The 15037-nt window shown below is 37.3% G+C and overlaps 1 protein-coding gene across 5 annotated transcripts in view; it reads left to right on the forward strand.

Annotated features, from left to right (window-relative positions):
- The window catches only part of LOC112017483 (calcium-transporting ATPase 10, plasma membrane-type), an 80398-nt gene that overhangs the window by 17076 nt on the left and 48285 nt on the right, over positions 1-15037 (forward strand). For 2 of the 5 annotated variants that reach the window (XM_065767193.1, XM_065767196.1), the window contains exon 1: positions 3796-4229. The gene's annotated coding sequence lies outside the window, so the exon portion shown is untranslated. Of the gene's footprint in view, positions 1-3224; positions 3322-3795; positions 4230-15037 lie in introns of those variants that run through there. The other 3 variants (XM_065767194.1, XM_065767195.1, XM_065767200.1) reach the window with 3 other exon arrangements.

A 15037-nucleotide genomic window follows, 5' to 3' on the forward strand; every position in this document is an offset into this window, starting at 1 on the left:
TAAAGGTAAAATGTTTTATATCTTTTTATAAATTGGTGACCTAGCCACTAGATGAGATGAGGGAAGCCACTATGTGTTATTGTAAAATATTTAACCAAAAATTTAAAGGTAAAACGTTTTACAACTTTATATAAAGGATCTTATTGTCAATGAAAAATATTTTATAAGATTAACCACATTTTACACTCAAACAAACACCTAAAAAAAAAAAAAAACATTTTCCTAAAAATATTTTACTTACAAAACAATCAAAGTATAATTATGGGAAAACTCAGACTCTTACACAGAATTACAACCTTAAATTTTTTTTTTTTTTTTGGCATTATTTTAGACATATTTACACCCCAGAATTTACTTTAAACGTGCCATGTCGGAGCATTAAGTCGAAAAGTTATTCGGAAGAAATTGATCTTTTGACTAAAAAAAGAAATAGTGCTTCATTAGTTGTTTTTCTGCTTTCATAAACACGTCTAGTAGGTAAGAAGTAACTAAAAAAGGGGCATGGGACCTAACCCCCTTTGTGAGAGCAAGCAATATTCTGGGACCGTTTCAGATTTTCTCTCTCTCTCTCTCTCTCTCTCTCTCTCTCTCTCTCTCTAAAAAGGAGACTCAGTATTCTCAAATTCAGAATTTATTCTTAAAAATTTATTAAAAAAAACAAAAGCAAAGAGAGATTTGAAAAGAATAGAGCCGAAAGGATCCACCAAATCTTTGTCAAATACCATAGCTTTTATGTTTGTCGACTTGCTTGAAATAAAAAGTCATCAGGTTGTTGTTTTTTCTTTTTCTTTTTCTTTTTTGACAGAACAATTCCCTTGATATCGCATTAATCAATAGTTTAAAGCGATTGTTTTTAGCCACTAACAAGCTTAAAGTGAGCACCTTTAGTTAATATGGAGTGATATATCTATAGTGTGTCAGTTTTTAGTAAGGATGACAATTTTTCTCCGCCCCACTTAACCTATCCCTCCCCGTTTCACCCCGTGTAGGTTTTCTCCGCCTCCGCAAAGGTGGTGGGGCGGGGATGGATTTAGACTTTTTAGACCCACCTCGCCCCATCTCTCCCCATCCCGCGTTGCTAAGAGTTATAATTGTAAATTTTTTATACCATAAAACCCTACAATTTAAACAAATATATTAATATTAGTTTATTTTATTCTATTTAATGTGATTCTCTGCCTTTATTTTGTTATGTGTTATACTATGAGGTTTTTTTTTTTTTTTTTTTAATGATTGTCTTGTTAAACACTTAAATATATTATTCAATTTTTTCTAAAAATTGATTTGATTTGATGGGATAAATTTAGTTGTAATTTCAAGTATATTTTTATCAATGAAATATGTTTCATTAAAAAAATTGTAGTAGTTTTAGGGCAAAATTTTAGGGCAAATTAACAAAAAGTAAAGTTTTATGGGGTGGGATGGGGCTTTGCGGGGCCCTAAGGGGTGAGGATGGGGTGAGAAAGTTTTCTCTGTCATGCAAGGCGGGGTAGGACGGGAATGGGACAAGACAAAACTATGACTCCATCCTTCGGCCTCGCCCTGCCTCATTGCCATCCCTAGTTTTTAGTTTGACCATATCATTCAAATGGCTAAAATCAATTGTTTTAAATTTTAGAGACTAAAATTGCTCAGGCTAAACTTTAGGGATAACAATGTATTTTAGTGTTGTACCTCCCATTTCTCTTTCATCTCTATTTTATTAGTGTTAGAGTCACATTAATCACTTTAAGTCAGTTAGAAATTAAAATCGACTACTTTCAACTTTAGGGTCTAAAATTACTCATGAATTGATGGACTAAACTTTAGGGGCTGTTTGGTATAGGAGTTTAACAACATGTTTTTAGTTTTTAAATAACATTATACGCATTTTCACACATTTTTTTACCCACATATATTTCCAAAAAATACAAACAACGTTATCAAACGACCCTTATAGTGACTAACAATGTATTTCAACATGAATTGTGTTCAAATTACACCTAGCGTATCTTTAAGTAATATTACATCACCCAATAACTTGTTATTGAATTAATATTTTGAAAATTCAACCGTTGAATTACATGTTCTAAATGTTCATAACATGCATGCCAATTTCCATATCAATCAGATGCTATTTACCATTTGATCTATAAACTCATCATTTATGCATTATTTTAAATTACAAAAATTTGAATTTTAACAATTGATTGATGGCATGACGATTAATCTTTGATCACTTCAAAATTTTGCAAGCATTAAGAATATATGAAGATAATGTAATCTAATGGTGGATTTGTCAATATTCACATCCAATTAAAAAATATTAAGTGGTGTAGCATTGCTTAGAGTTACACTAAGTATAATTTGAACCCAACCCTTTCAACATTGTTCATTCCTTCTTTTTTTTTTCCTTTCTATTTCATTATTGCTTGAAATCATCCTAACAGTAAAACACTTCCACCACAACTAGTACTATTTTTGTCTCGCACTTCTTCCTCATCTTGGAAAGGAGACAAGGCATCCATGTTTCAACTTTTTTTTTTTTAAGTAAAACAAGATCATATTATAACCAACTAAGCAGGAACAAGATCATGTTTCAACTTTACTCCTATTTGTCATCAATTTTAGTTTTGCATTTTTTTTTTTTTAAATAAAAAATTGTATTTGTAATCTCATGATAAAAAAAAATCTTATTCCATTTTTTTGTTAAAAAATCGCGTGAACCTTTTTTCTTAGGATTTTATGTGGTTCTTTTATTTAATGTTTTTTTTTTTTCCCCCAAATAATTATCACGATCACCATGGAATAAGGGCACCAACTTTTTGCCGACTTCCAAGAATGATACGTGTAGTACCTATAACCCTTAATTAATATGCATGTTGCTTTCACTTATTACATGAAAGTGATCGGCAGGAAAGCATCATTATTCACTTTTCGTACCGACCTGCTAGCATCTTCCCATCCGCAAGTCCAATTTCTATATTTGTACTGGAAAAAATATATAATTTTAAAAAACTGTAAAACTTGGTGTCGGTAATTAGTTGCTAGGAATTTTTTCGTTTAAATTACCGACGCCAAGTTAATGGTATAGTCTTTAATAAAATGCCGACACTTATCTTTTGTATTCATTTCTTAGCCTTACAGTGTGTGCCCACTGAATGATATAATGTTGACCCTAAAACCACTAAAAGACACGGTATTCCTACACACAAATACGATCATCTTAAAATAATTTTAACGCAAGTAGTATTAGATAACCATGATATAACATTAACTTGTGCATGCGTTTGAGATATCTTTGTTTGTGTTTTGGTTTTTTGGCTGAGAGAGAGATCTGTGGTAAGTTTACCATTATAACAGCATGTACTTATAATAAGATACTAGGAATATATATGCATCCTGAATCCTCTCATAAGTACATAGATCTTGTAATATTTTATATCAGCTACCACAATATCCATGCGCGTTACCCAGAATCCACCGCTAAATAAATTAAATGCCACGAATTTCATTATTTCACTTCTTTAATTATTTTGAGTTGTGCCAGAGAAGATAGAAGAACTAAATTGAATGCAAAGCTAATATTTACTGTATTCTTATACACAATTCAATTTTAGGTGGAATGTTACATATTATGCTGTAAAAGTAAGGAACAAAAGAAGTACAAGGGTGCTATCTTGATTTTACGTGTCAACTGTGTGCTGGTAGCAGTTGGATAGATGGGATAGTTTAGATAAGAATGAATGAACGAACTATAATTATTCTCTGTATGAATATAAGATATGGAAATCAAGTTAATTTGATTTGATAAGATATTTGTTTATTTCAACTACAACTATTCTTTGCTTTACTTGAGGAGAAGATATATATAAAGGAGATTGGATATTGATACTTAGATACTTTGATCCGATACGTGTTTTAGACTCACTCGCTCTATAAAGACTTAAAGAATCAACCATAGTAAAATGAAATTACCGAAAGAGAGAAGGACAAACAATATTCCTCTTATTTATATATACAAACTGTCTCTTTTATATGTTTCTTTGCCGTTGAGAGAAAAGAGGCTTGGTGGCTGATATTTTATATTGTTTGTTTCTAAGTCTGAAACTATTTTGCAACCTTTCTCATTCTGATGGAATATCACTCTTGCGCATCCAAACAGATTTTGCCCAAAGCTTCTGAAGAATTCCAACAAGGAATATATATTTTCCAGTGCATGCATGCGCTTCATTGGTTCTCTGCAAAAGGTTAGTTTCAATTATTAAGTTATTTACTTCAGCCTTATGTTTAATTAGTTCAAGTTTTTGAGCATGTTTTAATATTCCTATGCTTAGGATTTAATTTTTTTTTCTTTCATTATATTAAAGAAAATCCTTCTATCCTTCTCTCATATAAATGTTGTAGAAGACCCCCCCAAAAAAAAAAAAAGTTGTAGAAAAATGGATGAAATGTTGATGAGGTACTCAAATCACTTTTTATCCCGTAAAGTAACTCTTTCTTTATTTTTATTTTTATGTTATTGAAAAGATAGTGACAATCTTAATATTATCATTATTATTATTATTATAAGAAAATGTAAAAGTGAAAAGATAAATGAGCAATTTAATTAATATAAGATAGCATGAGCATACCCGGCATGTATAAAACTCTCTATAAGTAACTCCAATCCTCAGTTTCTCGGTTCTCTTTTCTCCGTCTATCGTTATTAAGGTTAGAGTTTTTAAAAAAGAAAATTAAAAACTTTCCGTCTAGCTAATTCTGCATAGCTAGCCCGTGGACCCTCTTATACTTGCACTTCTATTACTTTATTCTTTTAATAAAATGATTTTACCTTTATTATTTTAGAGCATTCCGTGTAAAGCCTTGCAAAATAGAAAAAGTAATTTGTGGGGTCCGTGGGCCTGATAACCTCGGTCCATCATATAGCAGGCCCAAGGCCCATGCCGAGGAGCGCAAGCTATTTCTGAGGAGAAGGGGGGAAGCCTATTCTCTTGAATCCACGCCGAGGATACCTTGTCCTCGGCCTGACAAGAGTGATTTCAGGGAGTGGCTAACCCCAAAGTAGGCTGTCATTCTCGCATTTAATGCACTCAACTAACCCTCCTGGCCGCATTAATGGAGAGGTAACCCCTTGGCAGGATAACGTTGGTCAGAGTGAGCCACTTGAGTATCGATAAAGCCTCCGATGGGATGGACGACCAGAAAGAAGGCGAATAGACAATCAACAGATGGAAGCAAAAGATAGGAAGATAAAAACTATAAAAGAAGAGCTAGTAAAGCCAAAAAGAGGGAGAGGGGGAGAAAGGCCTCCTCGGCCTGTGGCCGAGGAGCATTCCCTCATTTGTAAGAAAACACTTAGCCATTTTTAAAGATAAGTTTGGGCATGGTGATCAACGGCCAGCACCTAAGCCTGTCAGCCCACTCTCTATAAATGTATTGTTTGGGCTTGTTGGGCTGAAAACCCAACACTCAATTCAAATTGAGTCCTTACAATTGGCGCCGTCTGTGGGAAGGATTAGGGTGCTGGCCGGTGCACCAGGTAAACGTTCCAAGTTATAAGTATTTGTTTTACAGTAGATTGAATAAAATAAGGTTCTAAGTTCTAAGTGTTTGTTTTACGGTAGATTGAATAAGATAACGTTCCAAGTTATAAGTATTTGTTTTACAGTAGATTGAATAAAATAAGGTTCTAAGTTCTAAGTGTTTGTTTTACGGTAGATTGAATAAGATAACGTTCCAAGTTATAAGTATTTGTTTTACAGTAGATTGAATAAAATAAGGTTCTAAGTTCTAAGTGTTTGTTTTACGGTAGATTGAAAAAGGTAACGTTCCAAGTTCTAAGTATTTGTTTTACAGCAGATTGAATAAGATAAGAGTTCTAAATTTTAAGTATTTATTGTACAAAAAAAAAAAAAAAAACAAAACGAAAGAGAAAAACAAAAGATCTTGATATTATTAATTCAAACGTAGAAAAATTACATATTACAATCAGAGGCTCAGGTAGGCCTGTGTTACAAGTAAATTTACAAGCTAATAGCCACCTGCTATTCCTAGCTACTCCTACAATCAGAGGCTCAGGTGAAGCCGCCCCAAGGGAAAACTGGCCGGAGGGAAGTGTCAACTCGTGCTTTTATTTGGCACCAAGAGAATGGGAGAGCTTGACACAAGGTGGAGGAGGTGAAGGACGATCATGCCCTCAGGCCCCCAACCACTCCCTCCTCGGCTGGGCAAAGCTGGAACAAAGAGAGGAGCAGATACAAGGGCTCCGGGATACCCTCCCCCATGATGTTCCCTCGATTCTCTCCATTCCTCTCAAGTGTTGGCCGTTGGAGACGGCAACACTCGAGCACCGCCCATGAGGTGAATTCGCACGTCTTCCTCGTCGGAGGTGTGCTCCGGGGAAGGACCTTAGGTTCTCTAACAACATCCCTCTGGGATACCTCGAAGGGCACCATCAGGGTTACGCCTAGGCTCCGCCGCACCGAAAGCCCAGTGGGGGCTGCGGCCATACCGGTTTTTTTTTTTCCGGCGACAATTCCGGCGGGGTTGTTAAAAGGGCATGTGAAGTTGGAAGAAGGTGTTTTGCTCTGTTTGTGTTGAGAGGTTCATGGGTTATGAAGTAACCACCTACTTACTTTATATAGGGGATGGGAGTTTGGTGAGAATTAATTCATGCAGAATTCGAAAAGGGTATTATCAGCGGGATCAGTAATGAAGTCCCCAATTTCCAAGGAGGCCAAGGACGGTTGGACTCGTGTCAATTTACGAGGGCATTAATAAAGGCGCGTTTCGCACATCGGAGCGTTGAGCGCGGAACACGAACAGACAGGGGGCGCTTCTTAAATAAAGAAGATGGGGCCTCAAGTTAGAGGTGAGATCTATGCCACGTGTTAAGACTGTAATCTGACGCAAAGAATAATCATGTCCAGTAAAGCGATCTGAGGACAAACTATGGTGAAACTAAATACTTACAAAAAATTGAAGTGGTAGACAGAGCCAAGGTATTGCATGGTCCTCGGACCAAACCTATGGTAAAACTACACACACCGATTATATCTAATATTTACAAAAAATTGAAGTGGTAGACAGAGCCAAGGTATTGCATGGTCCTCGGACCCAAACATATGGTAAAACTACACACACCGATTATATCTAATATTTACAAAAAATTGAAGTGATAGACAGAGCCAAGGTATTGCATGGTCCTCGGACCCAAACCTATGGTAAAACTACACACACCGATTATATCTAATATTTACAAAAAATTGAAGTGGTAGACAGAGCAAGGTATTGCATGGTCCTCGGACCCAAACCTATGGTAAAACTACACACACCGATTATATCTAATATTTACAAAAAATTGAAGTGGTAGACAGAGCAAGGTATTGCATGGTCCTCGGACCCAAACCTATGGTAAAACTACACACACCGATTATATCTAATACTTACAAAAAATTGAAGTGGTAGACAGAGCAAGGTATTGCATGGTCCTCGGACCCAAACTATGGTAAAACTACACACACCGATTATATCTAATACTTACAAAAAATTGAAGTGGTAGACAGAGTCAAGGTATTGCATGGTCCTCGGACCCAAACTATGGTAAAACTACACACACCGATTATATCTAATACTTACAAAAAATTGAAGTGGTAGACAGAGCCAAGGTATGCATGGTCCTCGGACCCAAACCTATGGTAAAACTACACACACCGATTATATCTAATACTTACAAAAATTGAAGTGGTGACAGAGCCAAGGTATTGCATGGTCCTCGGACCCAAACCTATGGTAAAACTACACACACCGATTATATCTAATACTTACAAAAAATTGTAAAACTACACACACCGATTATATCTAATACTTACAAAAAATTGAAGTGGTAGACAGAGCCAAGGTATTGCATGGTCCTCGGACCCAAACCTATGGTAAACTAGATACTTACAGGAAAAACAAAATTACTGGGCATAGCCAGGGTGTTGCATGGCCCTCAGACTCAAAATCATAGAGAAAATAACCGTCTAGATAAAAACTAGAGCGTAACTTAGAATTAAGCCATACTGCGTCATCTAGATTTAGATTCGAAGGATAACAGGTGGTTTCATGGAGCAAACTCCAGCATAAAGTACAATATTGAGTAGAATACAATAGCAAAACAAACAAAATAAAGTATCATTAAATGAAAGCAAAATCTCAAGTATTCGATTCAAAAAGAAAGTACACGACTCCCTTACAATGCCACTGAGGTAGGAAACGAGATAGTATCAAAGGAAAAAATAAACAAAGCTATCCTAGGCCGTATACTAGTTCCTTCAACTCAGTGGGTAAATCGAAAAAGTTAGGGCCAAAGCTCAACAGCTAGATCTCTAAAAGTCCGGCAGAGGACTGGCCACGTCTAGAGGTCTTTCCTGACCCTCGGTTACGACTTCCCCCAACGCTATCCGGGGTTCGACTTCTTCGGATGGTTGATCAATTAACGGAGCATCCTCGGCGGTCTTGTCTTGACTTTCAACCGATGGTAAGGAAGACTCCTCCTCAGGAGCAGCAGGCGTAACCTCGCGAATGGCAGTAGGGTAATATACCCTATCTTCCCTTCTAAGATCAGACGAGGCATCAATCCCTGCTTGGTTGAGGGCTTCATGCCAAGTTGAGAGCGATAATGCCTGCACACAGCAGGAACTTGAGCCCGAAGGGTGGCTTCAGTCTTAGCCACCCTTCGGTGAAAGCCTCTTCTTTTACCTCGTCCACAGAGCGCTCAGCATCTATTTTTGCAAAAATGCCTCGTCTCTGGCTCTCACAGCCTCGTCCCTGCATACTCGGCAACACCTTTGTCGTGGATTGCTTTGGTCAAACTTCCCTTCATGTAGGAAATATCCTCTTTGGCCTTCTGTAATTGACTTTCAACCTCTTGCAAGTGGACAGTTTGATCCTCAGCTTGCTTCCTGACCACGGCTAGGTCAGAAACAGCAGTATCCCTGGCCTTCGCCATTTCTGCCAGATCCTCGGTCGCCTTTTTAGGTCGGCCTCAGATCTCTTAAGAGTTTTAGCGCTTCTAGGAACTTATCGCGCTCTTGCGCCAAGGCGTGACTATGGTCGCCAACCTCTTCGCCCAACCTAAAAAGGGCCTGGATAGCCTGCCAGCAAAAACAAGCAGCTTTATAAAGAGAAAGAAAAGTACTAAGCAACAAAAATTTCTAGTAAAAAGAATGGTTGCCAAAGGACCTACCATGCCTAGATATTTCTTAAGGTCGTAGACAACCTTACCCCACTCATTTTCTCCAACTCAGCCATGTCAATGGAAGAAGAAGAGATTTCTCTGGGCCTCGGCTACGAGAGCCCCCTCGTCTCCTTGAGACTCTCGTATTGACGCGTTATCCATTAGGGCTGGTCATGGAGCATGGCAGCAGGCAGCCATGCTTGAGCCTGGGGCTGCTGGATGACTTTCTTGCCTTTCTTTTGATCACCAAGCTTCAACTGCTTTGGGGTCTACGAGTCTTACCCTCCTCGGGCGAAGAATGAGATTTGCTCCCATCCATTGGATCCTTACCCTTAGAAAGTCTTTTCCTTTTCGGATCAGGAGACTCAGTAGAAGGGGCAGCTATTATAGGGTGGATGATGACCTGGTTTTGCATGATTGGAACCTGGGGACTGAGGTGCTGGGGGCTGNATGAATGTAAAATTGTGCATAAATGCACAAAAGTTATAGTAAATATGCAAATATGTACAGTTATGGTAGCTCTTACATTTAATATTTTAATAATTTCTGATTCGATCCTTTTTTTTTTTTTTCTCTCTTCTCCATCTGCAAAACTAATGCACTCTCCCTCATCATGTTCTTTCCTCCTCTGATACACACTCCCATAGACACAAAATCGAAAATCAACTATAAAAATAAAAAATCAACCACAAAATCAACTATTGGAACAAAATCGTTGGATTGGTGATCGTGGATTAGAGAGGCGATTTGGCTCGGTGATGTGAATCAGTGTTGATGGAGATCAATGATGGGTTGACAGAGATCAGTGTTGATGGAGATCGTTTTTTATGGAGATCGATGTTAATGGAAATCGGTGATGGGTTGATGAAGATCGGTGTTGATCGAAATCGGTTTTGTGGGTTGACAAAGATCGATGTTGATGAAGTGCTTGTGATGGTGCTTCTGGGTTGACGGAGATCGGTGGATTGGAGAGGCATTGTGGTGCTTGTGATGGCTGTGGTGTTGATGGAGTGTTTGCTCTGGTGCTTCTGGGTTTTGACTGTGAGAGAAAGAAGAGGAAGAAAAGAAAGAAGAAACGATAGAGAGATAAAGAAAAAGAAAGAAAAAGAAAGAAGAGGAAGTATAGGAAAAAGAAACGGTAGATAAAATAATATTAAAAAAAGAATATAAAAATATTATTTATATAAAATATAGTGTATAATAGATGGACTAATATGGGTATTTTATAAAAATGAGTGTAAAATAGGAAAAGTAGTTTTTTTTTTTTTTTTTTTTGTGCAAAATAGATGATAAGTTTGCATCCACTGATGTGGATGCTCTTATAGAAAGTTTGTGCTTCCCTTTTATTAAAAAAAAGATAGAGTGAATTACATCCTAAGTACACGCGTACCCAATGAGGCCTGGAGTTTCCTCCAACCAAACAAACAAAGTTACCAATCTGTTTCATAAATTAGGCTAGAATATGGGCAGGTTTATTGCCTTGCCATTTGTTATGTGAAAAAGTAAAAATCTAAAATTTTGAATGAAAGACAAAATACTAGCAGTAATAGTTTTAATAGAGGAAAGAGCCTCTATGGAACCTGTAAGAACTTTGCGAAGGATTAGGGAGTCTATCTTGAAAATCACCTCTTTGAACCCCATCGCCCAAGCTAATTGAACCGCCATCTCCATGGACTTTACTTTAGCTTTTAGCGTTATCAGGGGTACTAGGGTCTTCTTGCTCATAGCTGCCATCACTTTTCCCCTCCAAGTCCCTCATAACCAAACCCATGCCTGTTGCACCCAACTCTGTGAATACGGCCCCATCACATTCATCTTGAACCTAGGTGGCTTTGGAGGGTGCCACTTGACTACTTAAATAGGGTTCTTTGGACGGTCAACTTCATTTGCAGCTTGATACTCCTCCACCAAGGAATAGTGAGTTTTGTACAATTACCTTCCCCGGTCTGCGAGTGCCTCCATGTCATACAGTGTTTCTAGACTTCCAGACTTCCCAGCAAAAGGTTAGAGCCTTCTCAACTAAACTAGAGCTTCTGGGACTATATTTGACAATCTGCCAAATCACATTTATAAAACTCCACTTACTATCTATTTGAAAAGGGAACACCAACTTGCTATTGCTCCATACTTCCTTGACTTTGTCACAGACCCAGAACATATGGTAACTAGTTTTAGCCTTGTTTCCACAGTCATTACAGAGGTCATCATCCGTGACAGGTCTCCTCTTCAAGTTTACCTTGGTGGCTAGGATGTCCCGTCAATCCCTCCAGGCAAAATTTATGATTTTGTTAGGAGTCTTCATACTCCATATACTCTTCCATACTTGCCTCATACTTCTCATGGAAGAGTATGGAAGAGTATATACTCCATATACTCTTCCATACTTCTCATGGAATCTTCATACTCCATGAGAAGTTTATATGCACTTTGAATTGTGAATTTACCATTCGAGGTGCCAGCCCAAATACTCTTATATGGAGGTAGTCTAAGGCTCAAAGGGATGCTTAGCAATTAGCACCAAGTCTACCTCCTAGGGACAAAAGACCTGTCTAACGAACTGAGTTTTCCACTCTCTCTTTTCTTTATCAATAAGCTCATTGACCTTAGCATTCCCATTTAGGGTGTGTACTAGTGAAATCACTCGATATCAGGATGGGGAAGGGTGCCATTTATTTGACCAGATGTGGATATTATCCTCATTGTCCACGTGTCACCTCATACCTCTTTTCACTACCTCTTGAGCTGTCATAATACTCCTCAATGTGTAAGATAAGTATCAACCTAGGTTGGCTTGAGCAAAATCATAGTCTGGGAAGTACTTCACTTTAAAGACTCTAAGAAACAAAGAGTTTGGGTGGTTCTGTAGTCTCCATCCTTGTTTTGCCAAGAGTGCCTTGTTAAAAAATTTCAGATCTCTAAACCATATTCTCCCTTTCTCCTTGGGAAGACACAATTTCTCCAAGCTCATTCACACCATTTCCTTCTCCTCCTTTTTTGTCCCCACCAAAATTGACTAACCATACTGGTGAGATCATCACTGATGGCATTGGGGAGTTTAAAACAACTCATTGTGTATGTCGGCACAGGCTGGGCCACGACCTTAATAAGGACTTCTTTTCCAGAAGTCGAGAGCAAGTTCTCTTTTCACCCAGCCTACTTTTTTGCCACATTCATCTTGAGTTAAGCAAAAGTGTTGGTATTAGATTTGCCAATAAGGGACGGGAGCCCTAGGCATGTCTCATGTTGTTTGATCACCTGTGCACCAAACAAGGTTTTGATTGCTTCTCGGGTCTCAACAGTTGTGTTGTGGTTGAAATAAAGAGGTGTTTTGCTTGTTCAATTGTTGATCCGATGACTCCTTATACACCTTAAGTATTCTTAAGATTTCTGAGCTCTCCTCAACAGTAGCTCGGCCAAAAATCAAACTACTGTTTGCAAAAAAAAAGGGGGAGATATTTGGACCACATCTACAAGCTAAGATGCCCCTTAATCTTTTGTTTTGTACTGCTTGGTGGAGCATGGCCAACAAACCTTTCGCTTAAAGCAAAAACAAATAGGGTGATAGAAGGTCCCCTTGACATAGACCTCTCAAAGGTGTTATGTCACCTTGTGGAACACCATTTATGTGAATAGCATACGTTACAGTGCTTATGCATTGCATAACAAGGGCTACCCACCACTCTGTAAAGCCTAACTTAAGCATAATCCGTTCCAGAAACCTCCATTTCATCATGTCGTATGCTTTGCTCATATCAAGCTTCAAAGCCACTTCCCTTTCTTTCCCCTTCCATTTTTGACTGATATGATACATGGTTTTCGATGCCACCAACACATTGTTTGTAATAAATCGCTCAGCCACAAACACATTTTGATTCTCACAAACCAGATTTGGTAACACCTGCTTAAGCCTATTTGCTATAGTCTTGGAAGCAATTTAGTAAGCCACGTTAAAATTGAAAACAGTAAAAATGTTTCATTGTTATTTTGAAAAAAAAAAAAAAAAAAAGATGCGTTTGGAAAGTCTAATTTTTTTAAAAAAAATAGAAAACAAAAATAAATAAATAAAAGCTTACTGTTAAAAAAAAATTGATTTTGCTTTAATTTCTACAATAGGCCCAAATTATAATTTAATCTCTCCATAGTCCACACAAGTCCAATCCATCAGCTATGGCCAAACGGCCCAAACCCACCCAAGGCCAACAAACCCAACATGCGCTCACACATGACACATCTACAGCAAATTGATAGCAATTAAAAGCCCATCAAGCTTAGGCCTATTGTTTTAGGTTTTCTTGTATTACACCATATTGCTTGTAAAGCGTGCATATCTTGCCCATATAAATAAAGGAAAATGTTAATGAATGCCTAAGAGCATTAATTAAGGAACTATTTCTAAAAACATTTTATAAGAACATGTTAAAATAATGAGTAAAACTTAGGTACAGTACTTAGGTACTGTTTCTTAGGTTCTTCTCTTAAAATTCTGCCATGTGATTTTTTTCTCATAGATAGAAGTGTATTTTTTAAGTTAAATAACCACATAGCATAATCTTAAGAGAAGAATCTAAGAAACAGCACTTAAAGTACTGTATATAAGTTTTGTCCTAAAATAGTTAATTTTGTTGACAATTTTTTATATTTCCCATAAAAATGATGTCAAATTTTTTTTAATATAGTTTATTAATAATTTTCCTAAAAACACTATTAACATGACCCATAAATAAATAGTCCCTTGTATTTTGTTTGTTTTTTTTTTTTTTTTTTTTTACATAGTTTAATACACAGTTTTTAAGAATTTAAATAGTATCAAAGTTAAGTATTGTGTTCAAGAGTAGTAGGGTCTTTAGTACGTCTTCCACTGTCAGTGTGCTTGTATTCTCTGGTTTGTCGCTATCATTAGAAACAAGACTCTCGCTGACCCAGTTAGCCCATCGACTTGTTTTGCTCACTAACCTGTTAACTTTGACCATGACAATTGCCTCAAGGGGTTGACTTCACACATGGTTGACTTTTTCAATCAGGTGCTTCCTCGCTAATTTTCACATCCTAATTTCATTTTTACAATCCTTTTTTGCACTTGACCTTTCTTTATGGCATAACGAGAGATTTCTTTTCTAATTCAAGTCGTCCTTTATCGCAACAACTATTCTCACTAGACTCAAGCTATGTTTAGCTTTCTCAAAAGTCATAAGTTATGGCTTTATGTGACTGGGCAACACAAGGCTCTTGAACTCAGAGAGGTGAAATTATTGATGCCTATGTTTTTTGCCATAAAGATTGGGATGACACCAACCATCAAATTATCACTTGGCTTTGCAACACCTTTGCTCTTGTTGTTCACATTGAATTTGGGGGATACAACTAGAGATGTCTAGACTTAACCGGAGCCCAAAAACTTGGCCAAACCGCCGACTTCAACTTGATTCCAGCCTGAACCAAAGCTCCAATCGGTCGGCAGTGGGTTTTTGTTTTCAGGAACTAACATTGGTGAGTTGAGTGGTGGGTTTCCTTCTCCAAAACCAAAGCCACCTAACCTAACCAGAGCTATATATGAAATATGGCCAAATCTAGCAAGATCAAGCCAGATCTTGTGAGATCTCGACTAGATCTCGTAGGATTTAGCCAGATTTGGTCAAATCAATCTCGGTTTCATCTTGGTCTCTCAATATTTCTTTGTTTTTGATTTAAGGTAATAGGAATATCTCGGTCTCGGTTTCAATATTTCTCTACAACTCGGTTTCATCTCGGTCTCTATCACCTAAATGTTTTTTTTTTTTTTTAAAGTAACAGTTTTTTTCTTTTAATTCCAAAATTTATGAAAAAAAAAAAAAAAAA

Source organism: Quercus suber, unplaced genomic scaffold, assembly GCF_002906115.3.
Source record: "Quercus suber isolate HL8 unplaced genomic scaffold, Cork oak 2.0 scaffold_783, whole genome shotgun sequence".
NCBI lineage: Eukaryota > Viridiplantae > Streptophyta > Magnoliopsida > Fagales > Fagaceae > Quercus > Quercus suber.